Here is a 21,813-nt window from a genome sequence, read left to right as displayed (position 1 = left end):
AGTGCCCCAAAAACACTCTAATTTTTTGGGTGGTGGCAGCAGGTACCAGGTCCAAGCTGGTAACTAAGCTTGGAGGTTTTCATGCTAACCCCCATATTTTGGACGCTAAGGTCCAAATCTGGGACTAAGGTTATTACATGGTGTAGCAGCGGTGGGATATAGACAGAATCCAGAAGCCAGTAGGAATATTATATTTTTCTTTCTCTGCTAAGGGCTTTTTAGCAGAGAGAGAAGCAGTTGGTTTTAAAAGGGAACCAGAGAGAATTTTTTTTTCTGCTCTCTCTCGCAGTTTGTGGCTTGCATGTTAAGGGTCTTTTGTCATGCAATAGCCCTCCCATTAGGAGGCAAGTACCAGCACTTATAGACATGCAAATAAAGTGGTTTTTCTGGTTTCCCTTCATTGAACATTAGCTAGAGAGAGAAAAGGAAAATTAGCTAAAGGCACTGTTGCTAGGCAGACTTCAGGAGGCAACAGAGAACCTGCAGTTCAGAAGATAAACACCGGAGGGCACCCCAACACAAGAAAACAGGAATCATGACTTCTAAGGCAAAAATTGAGGCCGAAGTACAAATCAAAGAAGCTGAACACAGGCGACAACTGGAAATAAAACAAAAAGAGATGGAGATGAAAGAAAGAGAAGAACAGATCAAAGAGGCAGCCTACCAAAGAGAACAGGCAGCCTACCAAAGAGAACAGGCAGCCCAAGAGGCAGCCAAAGAGGCAGCACACAAAAGAAAACTAGAAGAAGAAGAGGTGGCCTACCGAAGGAAACAAGCAGAAGAAGAGTTGGCCCACAGAAGGAAGCAAGAAGAAGAAGAGGCGGCCCACCGCCGAGACATGGAAAAACACCAAAAAGAAATGGAAAAACAACAAAAAGAAATGGAAAAACAACAAAAAGAGAATGAAGAGAAGGAAAAACAGAGAAAACATGAACTGGAGTTGGCAAAAGCTGGGCTGCCTGTGCCAGCCAACCCTAACAACCCGGCGCCAAATATTGCTCCACAGCACAGGAAATTTCCCACCTACAAGGCAGGTGATGACACCGAGGCCTTCTTGGAAAATTTTGAAAGAGCCTGTCTTGGGTACAACATCCCCGAAGACCAGTACATGGTAGAATTGAGGTCACAGCTCAGTGGACCTTTAGCAGAGGTGGCAGCTGAAATGCCTAAGCACCAAATGAATGACTATAAACTTTTTCAAACCAAGGCCAGATACAGGATGGGGATAACCCCAGATCATGCCCGTCGGCGCTTCAGAACCCAAAAGTGGAAACCCGAGGTGTCATTTCCCAAACACGCCTACTACATTGCAAAAAACTATGAGGCCTGGATAACAGGAAACAACATTCAAACCTTGGAAGAACTAAACCTCCTCATACAAATGGAACAGTTCTTGGATGGTGTTCCTGAAGACATCACACGGTACATACAAGATGGAAATCCCAAGGATATCGCTGAGGCGGGGGAGATTGGAGCCAAATGGATGGAACTGGTAGAAAGCAAGAAAGCTACTGTCAAGGGGAACGATTACCCCAGGGGGCACACAGACCATAAACCCTACAACCGAGGACAGCCAAAGACCCCACATACCACCCAAGTAAAGCCACAGATACCCTACCCTTCAACCTCACCAGTCTCCAGTAACTCACCTCGGCCCAGTGACCCATCAGATGGAAGATGCTTTAAGTGTAATGAACTGGGACATATCAAGGCCAACTGTCCCAAGAACACCATGCGAGTGCAATTCATTACACCACCATCACCCCAAAGATCCCCAGGCCCGGATGCCTCTCAAATACCCTTGGAGCGAAGGGAAAATTTGAGAGTGGGCGGAAAGAAGGTTACTGCGTGGAGAGACACGGGGGCACAAGTGTCAGCTATCCACCAATCCTTCGTTGACCCCAAATTCATCAACCCAAAGGCCAAAGTTACAATTTACCCCTTCATGTCACAAGCTGTAGACTTGCCTACAGCTCAACTGCCTGTCCAGTACAAAGGCTGGTCAGGAATGTGGACTTTTGCAGTCTATGACAATTATCCTATCCCATGCTACTGGGGGAAGACTTGGCCAACCAGGTGAGGCGGGCCAAGAGAGTGGGAATGGTTACACGTAGCCAAACCAGGCAAGCTTCCAGACCCATTCCTGTTCCTGAACCGTCCACAGAGGCCCCGTCTGTGTTACCAGAGACCCAGACAGAGGTAGTGGACCCAGATTCCATGCCTACCACTGAAACAGCCACAGCATCTCCAGTCCCCAGGCCCGGAACTGGAACAGCAACCAGCACCAGCAAGTGCAACCCCATCTTCAAACTCAACGCCAGAGGGCGCCAGCGAGCCAAAACTGGCAGAAGCAACAGACAGCCATACCCAAAAGGCTCAGCCGGAGCCTGAAATACCCTCAGGTGCACCAGCGGAGAGCGGTTTCACCAGCAACGGAAACAACCCCATCACCTACATCGCTTCCAGAGGGACCAAGCCCAAGTCCACAGTCTGAGGAAGAACTGGTGACCCCAGCCTCAAGGGAACAGTTCCAGACTGAGCAGGAAGCGGATGACAGCCTTCAGAAAGCTTGGGGCGGCGGCACGGAGCACCCCACCGCCTCTCAGCTCTTCTAATCGATCCCGGTTTGTTATAGACCAAGGACTTTTATACAAGGAAATTCTTTCTGGTGGACACCGGGAAGAATGGCAGCCGCAAAAACAGTTGGTGGTTCCAACTAAGTACCGGGAGAAGCTCTTAAGCTTAGCCCATGATCATCCCAGTGGCCATGCTGGGGTGAACAGAACCAAGGACCGGTTGGGGAAGTCCTTCCACTGGGAGGGGATGGGCAAGGATGTTGCCAAGTATGTCCGGTCTTGTGAGGTATGCCAAAGAGTGGGAAAGCCTCAAGACCAGGTCAAGGCCCCTCTCCAGCCACTCCCCATAATTGAGGTCCCATTTCAGCGAGTAGCTGTGGATATTCTGGGCCCTTTCCCAAAACAGACGCCCAGAGGAAAGCAGTACGTACTGACTTTAGTGGACTTTGCTACCCGATGGCCAGAAGCAGTAGCTCTAGGCAACACCAGGGCTAACACTGTGTGCCTGGCCCTAACAGACATCTTTGCCAGGGTAGGTTGGCCCTCTGACATCCTTACAGATTCAGGGTCTAATTTCCTGGCAGGGACCATGGAAAAACTGTGGGAAACTCATGGGGTGAATCACTTGGTTGCCACCCCGTACCACCATCAAACCAATGGCCTGGTGGAAAGGTTCAATGGAACTTTGGGGGCCATGATACGAAAATTCATCAACGAATTCTCCAATAATTGGGACCTAGTGTTGCAGCAGTTGCTGTTTGCCTACAGGGCTGTACCACATCCCAGTTTAGGGTTTTCACCATTTGAACTTGTGTATGGTCACGAGGTTAAGGGGCCATTACAGTTGGTGAAGCAGCAATGGGAGGGGTTTACGCCTTCTCCAGGAACTAACATTCTGGACTTTGTAAGCAACCTACAAAGCACCCTCCGACACTCTTTAGCCCTTGCTAAAGAGAACCTAAAGGATGCTCAAGAAGAGCAAAAGGCCTGGTATGACAGACATGCCAGAGATCGGTCCTTCAAGGTAGGAGACCAGGTTATGGTCTTGAAGGCGCAACAGGCCCATAAGATGGAAGCATCATGGGAAGGGCCATTCACGGTCCAAGAGCGCCTGGGAGCTGTAAACTACCTCATAGCATTTCCCAATTCCTCACTAAAGCCTAAAGTGTACCATGTTAATTCTCTCAAGCCTTTCTATTCCAGAGATTTACAGGTTTGTCAGTTTACAGTCCAGGGAGATGATGCTGAGTGGCCTGACGGTGTCTACTACGACGGGAAAAAAGACGGTGGCGTGGAAGAGGTGAACCTCTCAACCACCCTGGAACGTCTGCAGCGGCAACAAATCAAGGAGCTGTGCACTAGCTTCACCCCATTGTTCTCAGCCACCCCAGGACGGACTGAACGGGCATACCACTCCATTGATACAGGTAATGCTCACCCAATCAGAACCCCACCCTACCGAGTGTCTCCTCATGCCCAAGCTGCTATAGAACGGGAGATCCAGAACATGCTACAGATGGGTATAATCCGCTCATCTACTAGTGCATGGGCATCTCCAGTGGTTCTGGTACCCAAACCAGATGGGGAAATACGCTTTTGCGTGGACTACTGTAAGTTAAATGCTGTAACTCGTCCGGACAACTATCCAATGCCACGTACCGATGAGCTATTGGAAAAGTTGGGACGTGCCCAGTTCATCTCTACAATAGACTTAACCAAGGGGTACTGGCAAGTACCGCTAGATGAACCTGCCAAGGAGAGGTCAGCATTCGTCACCCATGCGGGGGTGTATGAATTCAATGTCCTTCCTTTCGGCCTTCAAAATGCACCCGCCACCTTCCAAAGGCTCGTAGATGGTCTACTAGCTGGACTGGGAGAATTTACAGTTGCCTACCTCGATAATGTGGCCATTTTTTCAGACTCCTGGCCCGAACACCTACTACACCTGGAAAAGGTCTTTAAGCGCATCAGGCAGGCAGGACTAACTGTTAAGGCCAAAAAGTGTCAAATAGGCCAAAACAGAGTAACTTACCTGGGGCACCAGGTGGGTCGAGGAACCATAAACCCCCTACAGGCCAAGGTGGATGCTATCCAAAAGTGGCCTGTCCCACAGTCCAAGAAGCAGGTCCAATCCTTCTTAGGCTTGGCCGGATACTACAGGCGATTTGTACCCCACTACAGCCAAATCGCTGCCCCATTGACCGACCTGACCAAAAAGACCCAGCCAAATGCCGTTAAGTGGACTGATGAATGTCAAAAGGCCTTTACCCAGCTTAAGGCGACGCTCATGTCTGACCCTGTGCTCAGGGCCCCAAATTTTGACAAGCCATTCCTAGTAACCACAGATGCATCTGAGCGTGGTATAGGAGCAGTGCTCATGCAGGAAGCAACAGATCACAACTTCCATCCTGTCGTGTTTCTCAGCAAGAAACTGTCTGAAAGGGAAAGTCACTGGTCAGTCAGTAAAAAGGAATGCTATGCCATTGTGTACGCCCTGGAAAAGCTACGCCCATATGTTTGGGGACGGCGGTTCCAACTACAAACTGACCATGCTGCACTAAAGTGGCTTCATACTGCCAAGGGGAACAACAAGAAACTTCTTCGTTGGAGTTTAGCTCTCCAAGACTTTGATTTTAAAATTCAACACATCACAGGAGCTTCTAACAAAGTAGCTGATGCACTCTCCCGTGAGAGTTTCCCAGAATTCAGTAGTTAAAAAGTGTTCTTAAAATGTAGAAGTCTGTTAGTTATATACTTAGAAGTATATGTAAAGGTCTATGTGTTGTATTAATCTGTTTATTTTCAAGTTCTAGAAGGAAATCGCCGCCAGTGAGCTTCCCCACTGTCTGCAATTTGGGGGGCGTGTCATAAACAGATAGCTAAGGGTTAATGTCTCTTTCACCTGAAGCACCTGACCAAAGGACCAATCAGGAAACCGGATTTTTTCAACTTTGGGTGGAGGGAATTGAGTGTCTGTGTCTTTGTTTTCTGGCTGCCTGCTTTCTCTGAGCTTTGGAGAAGTAGTTCTACTTTCTAGTCTTCTGTTTCTAAGTGTAAGGACAAAGAGATCAGATAGTAAGTTCTATGGTTTCTTTTCTTTGGTATTTGCATGAATATAAGTGCTGGAGTGCTTTGATTTGTATTCTTGTTGAATAAGGCTGTTTATTCAATATTCTTTTAAGCAATCGACCCTGTGTTGTATCATCTTAATACAGAGAGCACATTTGGATGTATTTTTCTTTCTTTTTATATAAAGCTTTCTTTTAAGACCTGTTGGAGTTTTTCTTTACTTCAGGGAAATTGAGTCTGTACTCACCAGGGAATTGGTGGGAGGAAGAAAAGGGGAGATCTGTGTGTTGGATTGCTAGCCTGACTTTGCATTCCCTCTGGGGGAAATAGGAAGGTACTTTTTGTTTTCAGGATTGGGAACAGAGAGGGGGAGTCTCTCTGTGTAGTTTCACAGAGCTTGTGTCTGTGTATCTCTCCAGGAGCACCTGGAGGGGGGAAGGGAAAAAGGATTATTTCCCTTGGTTGTGAGACTCAAGGGATTTGGGTCTTGGGGTCCCCAGGGAAGGTTTTTCAGAGGGACCAGAGTGCCCCAAAACACTCTAATTTTTTGGGTGGTGGCAGCAGGTACCAGGTCCAAGCTGGTAACTAAGCTTGGAGGTTTTCATGCTAACCCCCATATTTTGGACGCTAAGGTCCAAATCTGGGACTAAGGTTATTACAAAGCATATAGCCAATTTCACCCTGCCATGTAATGAATACCCTATTCAGTAACATCCAACTAATGTCCGCTGCAGCAGGAGCAGAAAAGCTCTTATAAACCCAAAGATAATGTTCCATATAAATGTTCACTGTAACAAAAATATGAGAGGAGATATCCAGCAAAGATAGGCTATATAAAGGCAGAATGAAAACTTTTAGAACACTTAGTTTCCATAAATTTTAGCATGTCTTTAAAGATTCTTGACAACTGGTTGGATAATGTTTCAAGCTTATAGTTTAGTGTATCATAAAATAAGAAAATGGCAAAGCAAAAGAAACTTTAATACCTGTATTTATGACAACTGATTTATGAATACACTTGAAATTAATATTTCAGTGTAGCAAACTCTCAAACAAAGTTGCCATCATAAATATGCCTAGTAAATTAGCATTAAACAAAATGGTAAAATGGAAAGAAAGCTAATGACTACTATAAACAATTAAGCTATGCATCAATGTAAATATATACATGGATGAATAAATACAAAAATGAAAACAGTGATCTGACAAGAACACGCAATCTAACTTTCACATATTATATAACAAGGCCAAATAAAATTCAGGAGCCAAACATTCCACTAAACAGGGTTCAAATGCAGATTCCCATCTTTCTAAATGTGGGCATTTCTTCATTAGGCCCATTAGACTAATTTGAGCTCTGGGACAATGTTTTCAAATGTGGGTGCCCACAATTTGGAACCCAAGTTTTGAGGTGGCTGTTAACATGGCCATTAATCCAAACATTAATTTGAGGTTTAGGTCTAGAGTTTCAGTTCTGGCTTCCCTCTCATTTCAATTTGTGTACACAAATAAGTAAAGACAGCATCATTACTCATCATTACAGCATCAGCAGAAACAGGAAGAATGGTTTTAAAAGACAAACAGCAGCATTGCTATAGTTTCCTTCAGAGATTATCAAGTGCCATTTATACATTATCTAAGAACCAAACAACTTTTGTACTGAAATGCAAACATTTTAAGGTTAATAGAATAACTCTGAAATCCAGTGCAGTACACAATAAAATCCTTGTCAGTTGTAATTCTGTCTTTATTGCTCAGCAAAGGGGCTTGCCATTTTGTACATTCTTAGCACACTGTCTCCCCAAATTTACTCCCCTCAGCAGTGCTTCACTGAAGTCATCCAGTCCTATTAAGGTAGTGAGAGGGGAGAGGAATCCATAGAGGCCACCCAAGGCAATGCTTAAGGGCCAGCCAAAAAACACCAGGACGATGAGCCAAAATATTCCCCACATTATGCAGCTGCAATCTGCCATCTTGAACCTAGTGAGACAGTTAGAAAATAGAAGTTAATTTGGGCAGGTTCTGTTAAAAGATATTTTATATATATTCTACTTCCTAAGAAAAATTCCTATTCAGAAAAAAAAAAGTTGTTTCAGCAAAGCAAATCTAACTCCTATATTTTACAAAACAATCTAATGCAATACAGTTCTCAAGTCACAGGTGTAGCCTTGGGTGAAACAAAAGTTATATTAGAACCACTCTCTCCCAGCCCAGAATGTTTTGAATTCAGATACTTATCTATATAGAACTATGCTAAGTAGCAAGTGTGGGATACTGGCTTTTAAACTACAAGAAAATATGACTCTAGATAAGGAACATAATGAAGATTAGTAAGGCAGGAAGACCATATAATGTTAACAGCATAAAGAAATCCATGTCTTATTCACAGCCACTCTGAGGGTGCACGTAACCTCTCAGGACGCCAACAGGCAATGCTGAATGAGGTAAACTCCTGCTGCTTGTTGACTCCCTTGGGAGGTACAGTGTGTACACAATTAGACCCAACTCTGCTCAATCTCAGTACCTGCTGGCCCCTTTCACTGCCACTTCCTCGGGGATCCCAACACTGGGAATATGTGATTTCTTTGACAGCCCAATAAAGTCGGGGCCAGAACCACCATAATAGTTGTTTCCCTCACCCTCCTCAACTGAGACATATGTTGTGAGCTGTCAGGGTCCTTTATTTTTGTCTTGCTCTTTCTACCAGCAGCCTGGGAAAACATTAAGACTATACATCCTAAAATATTACACAACTCTAAATGCATCTTGGTGCATCCTGCTATACTTGTGAGGACTCCAGTTGCTATTTGGTGGTGATTGTCACCTTTATGTTCCTGTAGGTTACATAAAGGATTACTCATAAAAGTTTTTTCTCCTCAGAAAGGTTTTCTTTGGACTACTTTTAATGTTATATGTTAATTCAGATATGTTAAAATGTGGAAATGAACAGTTTGGACATCCAGACAACCTTAAATCTGTTCTGTAGTGGCACTGTTAGGAAAAAAGAAAAAAATTGAATGCATCTTTCAAAATCAATTTATTGTAATATAATTTGGGACCACAAGCACTAAACTGTCTTAATCAAAATCATATGCTTTTTGGATGGTGTCACTACAGGATAGAGTTAAGGTGTTTCAGTGTGCCCTAACTGTTAATATCCATACCTTAACACATTTGGATTGAAGTTTAAGAATAATTCTTAATTTCCTGAGTTTAAAATGCCAGCTTTTGGGACAATTAAAATAAATTAATGGAGATATACCTATCTCCTAGAACTGGAAGGGACGCCGAATGGTCATCGAGTCCAGCACGCTGCCTTCATTAGCAGGACCAAGTACTGATTTTGCCCCAGATCCCTAAGTGGCCCGTTAAAGGACTGAACTCACAATCCTGGGTTTCGCAGGCCAATGCTCAAACCACTGAGCTATTCTTCCCAATGTAATTTATTTTATCCTAAATTACTGATATGTATTTTCAACCTTAATTCCATTTTCATGTAGTCTTTATCAGGAAATTAATATTGTTAATCATTAAAGCTGGGCAAAGAAATTTCAACAGAATAATTTTTCATCAGAAAATGGAATTTTGCCAAAATCAAAATGTTTCACTGTAATGTAGACTTAGACAGAATTTTCAACAAGAAAATGTTAAAATGAATTATTTTGACTTTCTTGTTTCATTTCAATATGGTTGAAATGTTTGGTTTTGATAATGTACAAATGTTTGGTTTTTTATTCTTTTTGTTCCATTTCATTTTAATGTTATAACATTTATATATATTAATTAAGTATTTAATATTTTATATTAAGTTTCAACTTTATCTAAATGAAATGTTCCAAAGTAAAAAAAAGTTGGAAATATTCTGAGAGAAATTCTGAAACTTCAATATTTTGTTCCAATTCGGAACAAAAACAAACGTCAAAAAGTGAATATTTCCTGTGAAATGGAAATGTGGTTTTCGATCTAGCTCTATTTATTATTTGTAATATAGTAGCTACAGGATTACCATGAGATGACAGTCACATTGTGTAGGAACTGTAAAAACACCGAGTAAGAGAAAGTCTCTGTCCCTGGGACAGATAAAAGGTGACAGAAAGGGTATATCTGAGTTTGATGGATGGGGAAACTGAGGCATAGAGCAAGTAAGTGTCTTGACTAAGCTCTTATCAATAAGGGTGGAGCCAAGAGATAAACCCAAATCTCCTGTTTCCCAGTCCAGTGACTAACCAGAAGACGGTCCTTCCTATCCTTAATTACACACGTAGTCCCAATTTCATGAGTAATCCTTATTCATGTATGTAGTCCCATTGGGTTGGGACTATACACATTAAGGTTTGGGCCTTCAGGTAGTAAGTTCCTTGGGGCAGAGATGTACTATTTTGCAACTGTCTCTAAAAGAGTAATTGCACACACCTATGGGCACTATATAAATAATCATTTTAAAGTAGTATCACTTGTCATATATGAATTATAACACAAAATATATTTTTATAAAATTGGTACCTTTAACCAGAATTCCCAATTGTCACCTTACTCAAAGAAAATCGATGATTGGACCAAGCTCCACCTAAGGAAACTAGAACAACAGGATCAGGATACTGTTAAAACAGTTAGTCAATTTATTTTGTTCATTATCTCTGGAATACTGCATTCTGTTCTGCATTGCATTCAACCCTGGGCACCTCAGAACCAGAAAAATGTAGGTTGATTGGAAGCAGTTCAAATAATACAAAAATGGCTACGGTGCTGGGGTTTATTGAGGAAAAGTTAAAAGAACTGCTTTTTTCTCAGAACACTAAAGAAATTGTAATACCCATCTATAAATATTTGAAGATGAAGTTGTTAAGCATCAAGGATAGCGAGAAATGACTTAGGGTGGCAAAATGGTAGTATAATTAGCCATCATGAATTTACACTGATCTTTAATGAAGTATCATTGTAGATACTACAATATTACTGATTTAAAGTGATTGTTTCTAATTGAGATGCTATTAAGATGTAAAGGATGCCATGGCAATAGGTGCTGTGTACAAAAATCATAAATAATAAAATACAGTAGAACCTCAGCGATATGAACACCAGAGTTACTAGCTGACCAGTCAGCCACACACCTCATTTGGAACCAGAAATACACAATCCGGCAACAGAAGAAACAAAAACAAAACAAAAAAAGCAGATACAGTACACTACTATGTTAAACGTCAACTACTAAAAAAAATAAAGGGAAAGCTGCATTTTTCTTCTGCATAGTAAAGTTTCAAAGCTGTATTAAGCCAATATTCAGTTGTAAACTTTTGAAATAACGACCATAACATTTTGTTCAGAGTTACAAACATTTCAGAGTTGTGAACAACCTCCATTCCCAAGGTGTTCGTAAATCTGAGGTTCTACTGTAGGTAAATAAACGATAGGATGAAATTAAGAAAATTTAGGGTGGCTATCAGGAAAAACTTCTTGACCATGAGATTACTCAGGCTGGGCAACAGTGTCCCAAGAGACGTTCTGTTGCTTGAGACATTTAAAGCACAACTTGAAAATGTTAAGCACCACGGGGTATAATCTTGCCGTGGCAGTGGCTAATGGACACGATTCCACAATAGGCCCTTTTCATTGCTGATTTCCAGGATTCTGTAGTTAAATTAGTAACAGACAAATACAGCAACATATTAGCATCAAGTAGCTGAGGTGCATGAGAGGACACTGCTTTACTGACTTAATTTAAACTGCCCTTCGTCACAGAAAGGTAAATAGTTTGTTTGACTATGAGTATCACAGCAATAGAAGGCTTACCTTTAAAACATATGTGTTTCTGAGGCCTTTTAAATGACCGAATGTACTCTTCTAGGCATTCACTGAAGCACAAGAAAACAAGCAAGCTGAAAAACACCAGGATCTTAACAGAAAAGTCTTTGTTCCCCCTTATGCAACTTGCTGACATCATCTAACAGAAGTGTATCAAAACATTAACACGCCCACAGTAACCAATGTGACATCACAAACAGGCCATTGTTTCATGTGGGCAACAGGGAGCAGATGAGTTGAAACAAATGTCTTGTTGTCATACAAATATCTCTGACAGTATAAACTTGGGGGGAAAGATTTGTCATTGATCACCTAAGAACTGAACAGACGCAGTCTATGCTCACACATCCTATACAATTAGTTGCCCTATCTCTCCTGCCCTTGCCCCTCACTTTGGGTCCCTGTCACACATTATGCCTCAGAGGCATGTACCCACCCCACACCCAGTCTTGCACAAGTACCAAGCAAAGCAATCTCTGGCCTTGAGGGGGCAGAGGGGGAACGGCAGCTGCAGGGCCAGGCCAAGGGGGCTCAGATCAGATTAACATAGTTACCATGGGGCAGGGACCCATGACTCCATGTGAATGAGGGACCTGTCTCAGAAGGAGCAAGGAGCCTGCCTCACCCTAAGGAGAAAGGAGGCAGACTGCCCCATTACCCTCAGGGAGTGGGCAAGAGGGGCAGCCTGCACCCCCCCAAACCAACCAGGCTCTTCCCCTCCCAGCTGACTCTGAATTGACCCCAGTGAATTACTAGGTGTCCAGAGCTGGGGTGGGATCATAAACAGAAACACCCTCAGCCCTTAATCTTTCCTGTCTTCTTTCCACACACACCCTGGTGGGGTTTAGGTCAGCCTGCAGTGTGTTCAGACCTTTCCAACTGCCATCCTTTGGCAGTTACTCTTCTAATGTGCCCAGCTTTCTAGGGTATATTTTAACAGGGGAAAAGAAATCTGTAAACACAGTTCTACAAGAAAACATAAAGGCACCGTAACTAAGGGAGGCAACAGTAATAAAAGAATAATTAAAATAAAATATTCCTAAAAAATTATTATAATAGAAGAGAGGCAGAAAGAGGGAAATAAACTGAAATGAAATAAATACATTAAAACCCTGAAGGGGAAGTGAAAAATAAAAGTAAACCAGAGGTTAAACAGATCACAGAGAAGAGCTAGTAATGGAAGGATATAAATAAACAATTGAAAATTCTGAAAAAAGATTAGAAATAGAGCAGGAAAATGAAAAAGAGAGAAAAACAATGAACAAATGAGACACATGTAAGGGCTCAAACCTGCAAAAAAAAACAAAACACACACACACACACACACACGCACACAGTTTCTTACACTAGTAGTCCCTTTGTTCCAGACTTAGCACAGAACTGGAAAGGACGAGGGAAAATGTGTTTTTAAACCATTTTTGCACACCCCAGTCTTAAGGCAGATAGAAGCCAGTTCAGCCTCAGTTGCCCTAACTTATTACTGATAAAGTTTACAGATGACACAAACACTGAGGGAGTAGTAAATCATGAAGAGGACAGATCACTGATACAGAGTGATCTGGATCATTTGGTAAGCTGGGCACAAGCAAATAGTATGCATTTTAATACAGCTAAATGTAAATGTATACATCAAGGAACAAAGAACATAGGCCATACTTACAAGATGGAGGACTCTATCCTGGGAAGCAGTGACTCTGAAAAAGATTTAGGGATATGGGTGGATAATCAGCTGAATATGATTTCTCAGTGCAAAGCTGTAGCCAAAAGAGCTAATGGGATCTTGGGATGCATAAATAGGGGGATCTCAAATAAGAATTGAGTGGTTATTTTACCTCTGTATTTGACACTGGTCTGACTGCTGTTGGAATACAGTGTCCAGTTCTGGTGTCCACACTTCAATAAGGATGTTGATAAACTGGAGAGGATTCAGAGAAGAGCCACAAGAATTATCTATAGGATTAGAAAACATGTCTTCTAGTGAAACTCAGGGAGCTTGATTTATTTAGCTTAAACAGGAGGTTAAGGGATTATTTGATCAGTCTATAAGTATCTGCAGTCAGGGCCGGTGCAAACATTTAGGTGACCATGCTGGGATTTGGGGGGGCACCATTTTCTTCAGCAGTGACCGCGGCAGCTGGATCTTTGGCTGCCCCGGTCGCCGCCAGCATTTAGGCAGAGGGAGCTGGGGCAAGGGGATGCGGGGAGGGCTGTCTGCAGCAAGTAAGGGGGGGGGGCGGCATGCAAAGGAACTCCCTGCCCCAACTCACCCCTGCTCTGCCTCCTCCCCGAGCACGCCGTGGCTGCTTCACTTCTCCCACCTCCCAGGCTTGCGGCGGCAATCAGCTTAGGTGCAACAAGCCTGGGAGGCGGGAGAAGTGAAGCAGCGACGGCATGCTAGGGGTGCTCGTGTGCGGAGCAGGGGTGAACTGGGGTGGGGGGGGTGCCTCAGGGCAGAGGGTGGGGGTGGAAGCTGCCGCGGTGGAGGGGGTGCCTCAGGGTAGGGGCAGGGGGGTGTGCAAGGTGGAAGTTTCACCTAGGGCATGAAACATCCTTGCACTGGCCCTGCCTGCAAGGGGAACATATACCTGCTGATGGGCTCTTTGGGTATAACATGTTCCAGTGGCTGGAAGTTGAAACAATACAAATTCAGACTGGAAATAAGTCATGCAGCCAATAATTTTAGTTTAGTATCCATTTATTCATTTATCATATGATGTTAGGTTATATTACATATATTCGCTGTATGTTAATTAGAGTTAATTTGTAGGACTATAAAAATATAAGATTGATCAGTATTTAAAGGAACTATGTGGTAGACATTAGTAAGACAAGCTGAAATGCAAAAAGACCTTAGCTTAGCTATTTTGGGCCTTGGAGACAAGAAGTGATGGTGAAAGTCAATGACCGAGAAATAACCCGAAAGATGATGGAAAAGAGGTACCAACCAGTAAGATTACAAAAGTATAGTTGAGAAGATTGAATTTAAATTATAAAATGCTGTGAGAACAAATATTGTCTCTAACACATGCCCTAACCTCAGAATAAAGGTGGTACGTCAATGTTAATAAAAACCTACGCAGCCTATAGAATTCGGTGTCCCTTGTGTTTCCAGGGGACACAAACCAATAAAAGAAAGAGGGCTGACACTTTCACGTACATGCACAGAATGTAGGAATAGACAAACTCACAGTATAAAAAAGGTTGCCCAGAACAGGGAACTCCAGCAGGAACCACTCCCATATTGATGGTCAATCCATGAGAGGGCCAACAGACTAACACTATCTAGGAAGATGTGAGTATGTCTGTAGGTATAACTGGTCCATTATACTTATCTTTAGGAACTATATGCTGTAACATTTATAGCTTTGTTGGTAACTTTAATAAAATTACTAAAAGGTAAATGCTCTTGTAATTGTATGCGTAATTTGCCTATGGTTTCACGTGTTCCTATGAACTCAAAATCTAAAACAAATAGAGGTAACTCTGTTGAACTTAAGACTCTAGCTGCCAGAGCCGAACCCACTGAAGTATGATTAATCTTAAATAAAATAAAAGGCTACAGATTTGGTGTCCAATAGCAGGACCATAGAAATCACACAAAACCAGTAAGAAACAAAAGTTTGAGAAAAAAAATATATGTAGCTCAAAAGTCATAATGAACTAAAATGGAGACTTCCTGCTTTCGCTTATGCTTGTTTGCATTTTATGTTGTTTTGTTTGTCTACCTATCTGATGTTGTAAGAATTGAGCTCCGGGGGAAAAAGTAGTGAGACCACAGTTGTGTAAAAGGATCCTAGCACTCTCATAGGGGTAGAAACCCTATCAGGTGTAGCAGTCAGTCAGATATTCCATCATCATCTGCAAGTCATAAACTCCCCAAATCTGTTAATAAGTTCCATGAATTTTACACTCCTCTGGACTGCATCACCAACAGAGGATCAAGTAAAACTTTGTGGGGTTACCTTGGTCACCACCCCTCCTCTCGATGTACTCCAGCTGTAAAACAGCTACAGGAGAAGTAAGCACCACAAGCCCTTCTCAAATAGAGAAATCCCTATATTTATCAGGAGCAAGGAAGAAATGCCTCCTATAATTTCTCTAAGGAATGTATAGAACAGAATAAATTATTTGTTCAGGAATGCATTTTAACAGACCCACAAATGTCCTTGGAGCAGGTCCAGCTCCAGCATTTTTGCTGCCCCAAGCAGCGAAAAAAAGCAAAAAAGCCGTGATTGGCGCTCTACTGCCGCTGCTTCATTCTTTGATGGCAGGTCCTACCCTCCCAGAGGGACTGAGGGACCGGTGGCAATTCGGCGGCAGAAGAGCCAGACGTGCCACCCCTTTCCGTTAGCCGCCCCAGGCATCTGCTTGCTGTGCTAGTGCCTGGAGCCAGCCCTGCCTTGGGCCTGTGGTGCCCAGGAATATTCTGGTGCTCAAGTACCATGGGCCCGGCTCCAGCACTGGTCTCTCTCGGCCCCACCTTTGACCCCCGGGGGCTCCCTCTTCATTTCCCCCGGGCCATTTAAAAGAGCCCGGGGCCCCCACTCACCATCGGCAGCTCAGATGAGCTGAGCGGCTTCCTGCCTGCTCGCTCCCCATGGCTGCCAGCCCCTCCCTGCGGCCCCTGGGCAGGGTGAGTTTGTGTCCTGCCCCAAATGCCCCTGTGGCCAATAGGAAGCTGCGGAGGCATTGCCTGGGGGTAGCAGCACACGGAGGCCCACTTGTCCACCCTGCCTAGGAGCCCCAGGTAAGCGCCGCACCCCCCCAAACCCTCCCAGAGCCTGCACTCCCACCCCCTTCCCACATCCCACCCTCCATCCCCAATGCTCCCTACCAGAGCCTTCAGCAGGTGGGGGATGGAGTTGGGAGGAGTAGGGTCTGGGCATTCTGAGCACTAGCAAAATTTCTACAAACCTGCTGCCCCTGGGAGTTGCCACCTGTATATGTTGTAAATATAATTCCAGATATTCCAGTAGCTATGGTGAGACCTGTGGAAGAACAACCCACAACACATGGATGTAGAATTTCACCCCTACTTACCAGATTGAGAGCTAAACACAGACAGGAAGAACAACAGGAAACTGAACAATCTGGAGAGCTAAGAATAGAGGAAGTATCAGACACAGAAGATTTAGAGGAAGAGAATGGAGGATTTGAAGAAACCGTCAGAAGTGAAGCAAGTTGTAAAACATTTTGATGGACGTTTTGATAAGAAATTAAATATTGCAGGTTTAAGACAAGAAATGAAATGAACAGCAATTAGTAGCTGTCATGAGAGTTGGTAGAAAGCGGGACAAAGAATGAGTAATCCAGAAATGTAACAAACCCATCCGCAATTGTGCTGTTTGTTACAAGAAACTCAGGGAACTATAAAAATTGCTGTAAAAGCCTGTAAGAAGGCAATCTTAAATATCAGAACCTTTCAGGAAAGGCAAAAGTCTTTGCAACCTGAAATTCCAGCAAGTATTTTTGATATCTCAGTCAATTGAGTCAGAAGGAATAATGAAAAGGACAATTCATTTTGAATCTGATGTGCCCACTGTATCCCAAGCCACTTTAGAGCCAAAATCAGAATCTCCACAGAAACCTAATCCAGTGTCAGACTTTCCTAAGGTACAGGCACCTACCCAAGGCAAAAGAAAATGTAAAGGTTTACAGCAAAACCTACATCTAAATTATCTACTGTTAAACTTGCCCCAACTTGAGAGATACCAATTCCTCTAGAGAAAAAGAAACAGACTCCCCAATATAACCATGAAGGAGAAGAAAGAATCAATTTCTAATGTGGAACCAGTAGAATCCAGTAATCATGTCTCTCCAACAGCCATGGTAACACATGTAAAAACCTTAGAAGCCATTGCAAAAATGGTAGGGCTGATGAAAAAAGGAGATCCAGTGGCTGCCCACACAGCACATTTAGAAACAGTAGTGAAACTGTTGCTGTCAGATTAAGAGAATTTGGATAAGATTTTACAGTTAACTGTAGACAAAGCCTTATGGAATACATTGCCACCAAAATGTCAAGAAGGGAAAAAAATCATTCAAAAACATTGTGCGACTGTTAGAAAGAAATATGCATCCAGGCCAGGAATTACTTTGGTAGCTAACATGAAGCAACGTGATGGTGAGTCACTGCATGAATTTCATAATAAACTTTCTGCAGCCTGGCTATCTAATGAAATGCCTGGAAAGGAAACAGAACCACAGTATATTAATTTGCTTGTTAACAATTCTTTAGAAGCAGTTTGGGATAAAGTAATAATGCATGTCAACCCCGGGAGCACTCTTCCAGAACTGCTGGACTTGTTGTCTAAAGCCTATATTCAAACCCAACAGAAAGGTTCCAAAAGAACTCACCCTCCTGTAGCAGTTGCTCAAAAAGCCTCAGGTAAACCAGTAATTAAAGTAGAAGGTTCACAAACTATGACACAAGGACAATCACCTGGTCTAAGAGGGTTAGATAATAATATTAAAATCAGATCATAACGGGGGGGGGGGGGGCGTACCACGATGTCCTTGAATTCAAAATCCCAGATACTATGACCCTAGAAACACGAATGAAAGAATAGGGACATGCTCCTTACCATCTTCACCAACCACAAGCAGGAAACAATTCATGACTGACATGAATCGATATTGCTCTCACCTGAGAAGCCTGACCTATCAACCCCCTAGTCCTATAATGGACATAATTATTAAAGAACTCTGTCAAATAGGGAAGACACTAGATTCTCACAAGTGTGAAATGCAAAAAATACAGCAGCAAACGAATTCCAGGATGTTGAAACCCCACCTCAACCCATTGCCGTAACAACTGAACCAGCATCCTAGATTTCAACTCCATGCATGGAGTATGAGAATCACCAAGCAGAGAAAAATGTAAATCCAGAAAAACAGCATGGGTGATGCCAAAAAGCCCCATGCAAATTTGTAGCCTCTTTAGAAAAAGATGTAAATGGGAAACCCACAGTATCAACAATGGTGAGGGGCCGCCATTTTTGATTTATTATTGACACTGAAGCCTCAATCAGCATAATCAATAATAAAAATCCCAAATCATCCCCTTTATCATCAGGACAACCCAGAGTGTTAGCAACATTTGCAAGTAACCAGATCACAGCTAAGTTATCAAAATCAGTAGTGACAGAAATAGGAGACATTAAAAAAACCCCAAACACGTATTTGCACTAGCAAATTTGAAAGAACCCTACAATTTACTGGGAGTATATTTTCTGAGGAAACATGGATGCATTATAGATTTGACCAATCGCTTGCTATGCTTAACAGTACAGGCATTAGACAAATCAACCTGTTGTCATTTCCATTTGTGACATTGTTTCAACTGTACCAAAACCAGGAACGTATATCATAGAAAACATTGCAAAAGGGAGAACTAATGTGCAGGCATTAGTAACTAAGCATGTTGATGCTTTTGCTAAATACAAGTGTGAATGTGAAATGATGGATGTAACTGTTAAATTTTCAGGAGGAAATTTCCCCCCGCAGAAGCAATATCTTTTTCTGGATCAGGCCAGACCTTACAGTGCATGATACATGAAGGGGGATGGGGGTGGGAAGGAGAGTAGCTCCTGTTGATGAACATCCAGTGAGCCAATTAGCTGTAAAATCCCTCTTGGTATCTGTTCTCTGCTTGCTTTACCTGTAAAGGGTTAACAAGCCCACAGGTAAAAGAAAAGGATTGTGCACCTGACCAAAAGCGCCAGTGGGAAGGCTAGAACTTTTAAAATTGGGAAAGAAACTTTCCCTTTGTCTGTTGTTCTCTGGGCTGAAGAGATGTGGCAGCAGGAATGCCGTGTAAAGTCTGAACCAGATCATATCTAGAACTACTTTTAACAACCCAAAGGTGTAAGTAAATCAGAATGTTTAGCTAGAAGCAAATCAGGTTTATTTCTGTTTATTTTTAAGGCTTGTGGATCTCCTCTGTGCTAACCCCAGATGCTTTTGTTTGCTTGTAACCTTTAAGCTGAAACCCCAAGAAAGCTATTTTTGCATGCTTGATTTTTGGAATTACTCTTTTAGAATCTAGCAAAAGTCCAAGTTCCAGATGTATATTCTTTCTTTTTGTTTTTAATAAAATTTACCTTTTTAAAGAACAGGATTGGATTTGTATGTCCTAATAGGTTTGTGCATGTTGTTTGATTAGCTGGTAGCCACAGCTAATTTCCTTTTCTTTCTCAGCTCTTCCCCGGAGGAGGGGTGAAAGCGCTTGAAGGTACTCCACAGGGAGGAATTCCCAGGTGCTCCTTCCTAGGTTCAAAGGAGGGGTTTTTTTGCATTTGAAAGTTGGCAGAATTTACCAAGCCAAGGTCAGAGAAAAGCTGTAACCTTGGGAGTGTAATACAAGCCTGGAGTGGCAAGTATTAATTTTTTTAATCCTTGCGGGCCCCCACTTCTGTTCTCAGAGTGACAGAGTTGGGATTAAGCCTTGACACAATGCTAAGGAAGCAGGAAGAAGTGTAACACAACAAAGGTACAACTAATAGACTCATAGACTCTAGGACTGGAAGGGACCTCAAGAGGTCATCGAGTCCAGTCCCCTGCCCTCATGGCAGGACCAAATACTGTCTAGACCATCCCTGATAGACATTTACTAACCTACTCTTAAATATCTCCAGAGATGGAGATCCCACAACCTCCCTAGGCAATTTATTCCAGTGTTTAACCACCCTGACAGTTAGGAACTTTTTCCTAATGTCCAACCTAAATCTCCCTTGCTGCAGTTTAAGCCCATTGCTTCTTGTTCTATCAATGGTCTCAGAAGTTTCTTTTTTAGGCATCACATAGTCTCAAGGAGGTCAAATACCTGCCCAACAGAAGGTGAATGTGATTCGGGAATTGCCTATGCCCACTGACAACTTCTTTACGCTCTTTTTCAGGCTTAGCAGAATATCGTCAGGACATCATCGCTAACTTTGCTCACATAGCACATTTGCTCACTCTATAATCTCTTGAAAAAGGGAGTTGCTTGGGTCTGAACAGCATGAAAATGCATTCATCAAGTTAAGGCAATCAATAGTGCAGGCACCTGTGCTGATCACCTCAGATCCCAGCAAAGCATAACATCTAGCTGTATCTGTGAGCACAACTGCACTCACAGGAGTAGCTTCTGAAGAGAAACATGGAACAATCAAACCAGTGGCATTTGCTTCCAGAAAAATGAGTCCAGTGAAACTTAAATATTCCACTTGCAAGAAGTACTTGTTAGCCACCAACTGGGCAATCCAACATTTTTCATCTTTGATTACCTTAAATCCAACAGTCTTGCATTCTATGGTCTTGCTTTCTAAACAAATCAAAGATGAACAAGTGTCTAATGCTCAACTGGCACACTGTACCTTGTTATTGCAGGGCAATGATACAACAGTGACCCCAGTACAGATTCAATCTCCATTGCCAGAGGCTCTGTTATATTCTGAAAACCATCATGTGTGTCCAAATGTAGATCAAAAGAAACTCTTAAATCAATTCTTCACATTAATGCCGTCCCACATAACAATCACAGAATCTTATTGCTTTTTCATTGATGAATCCAGTGATCATAATCAAAAGGAAATTATGGCATCTCTCCAAAATCAAATAATCTGGACATTGGTAGAGTGGGTAAGTAAATCCAAGGGAAACTGATGTGGTTTGGAAAGTATCACACTCGCGTGCTCCACATCCTGCTCAATATGTGAAACTTGCAGCAGTAGTGTGTATATTGTAACAGTGCCAAAACCTATCTATTACTACAGAGAACCACCCCTTAATTATTTTTTCAGATTCAGCTTGGGGATGTAATTCACTTACAGATTTTTTTTTTTTTTTACCAGTATAGGATGCTTATGAATTTACATCCTCAGATGGAGCTCAACTTAAATATGCATCACTTTTACAATACATTGTCAAACTGGCTGTACAAGTATCCACTCCAGAACAGCAATGCATAGTTCAAAAGATGCAAGCTCATAGTAAAATCATGCCATATGCTCAGGAAAATCATCATGCTGATTTGTTAGCCAAAAAAGAAGCCTGTAGTGGAATTTTATGGGACAAACCCAGACAAATAGATCCCATGGCAAATTCAAATTTGACCCCAGTCGGAGCAGCAAAAGAGCAATTCAACACAGGGGTACCAGAGCTAAAAGCTTTGCAGGCAAAGAAGCAGACAATTGTCAAACGCAGAGAACAAACAGAGCTTGAAGTTCTCTATCACAAGATTCCCCATGTCAAAAATACAAATCAGAGTTATATATAAATAAGGGTATATTGATGTATCTCAAAGAGCATTTTACAGTGTGGGTAGTCCCATCCCAGTTGTGCAGGAAAATGATCTACCTGGTCCATGACACACCATAGGGAGAAC

At 42.6% G+C, this 21,813-nt stretch overlaps 1 long non-coding RNA gene across 1 annotated transcript; it reads right to left on the bottom strand.

The window, feature by feature from the left end:
- Window positions 1–6,618: 6,618 nt before the first annotated feature.
- LOC127051560 (uncharacterized) lies at window positions 6,619–16,044 on the bottom strand. The gene is made up of 6 exons (XR_007774511.1): window positions 15,997–16,044; window positions 13,280–13,397; window positions 13,108–13,141; window positions 11,436–11,497; window positions 10,149–10,221; window positions 6,619–7,625 (listed from the first exon to the last, which is right to left on the bottom strand). It is a non-coding gene; the product is annotated as an uncharacterized LOC127051560 (long non-coding RNA).
- Between the last annotated feature and the right edge of the window lie 5,769 nt (window positions 16,045–21,813).

The sequence above is a fragment of the Gopherus flavomarginatus genome, chromosome 5, assembly GCF_025201925.1.
Source record: "Gopherus flavomarginatus isolate rGopFla2 chromosome 5, rGopFla2.mat.asm, whole genome shotgun sequence".
Classification (NCBI taxonomy): domain Eukaryota; kingdom Metazoa; phylum Chordata; order Testudines; family Testudinidae; genus Gopherus; species Gopherus flavomarginatus.
The sequence above is the reverse complement of the archived record's forward strand: the minus strand, read 5'-3'. Positions and strand labels throughout refer to the sequence as shown.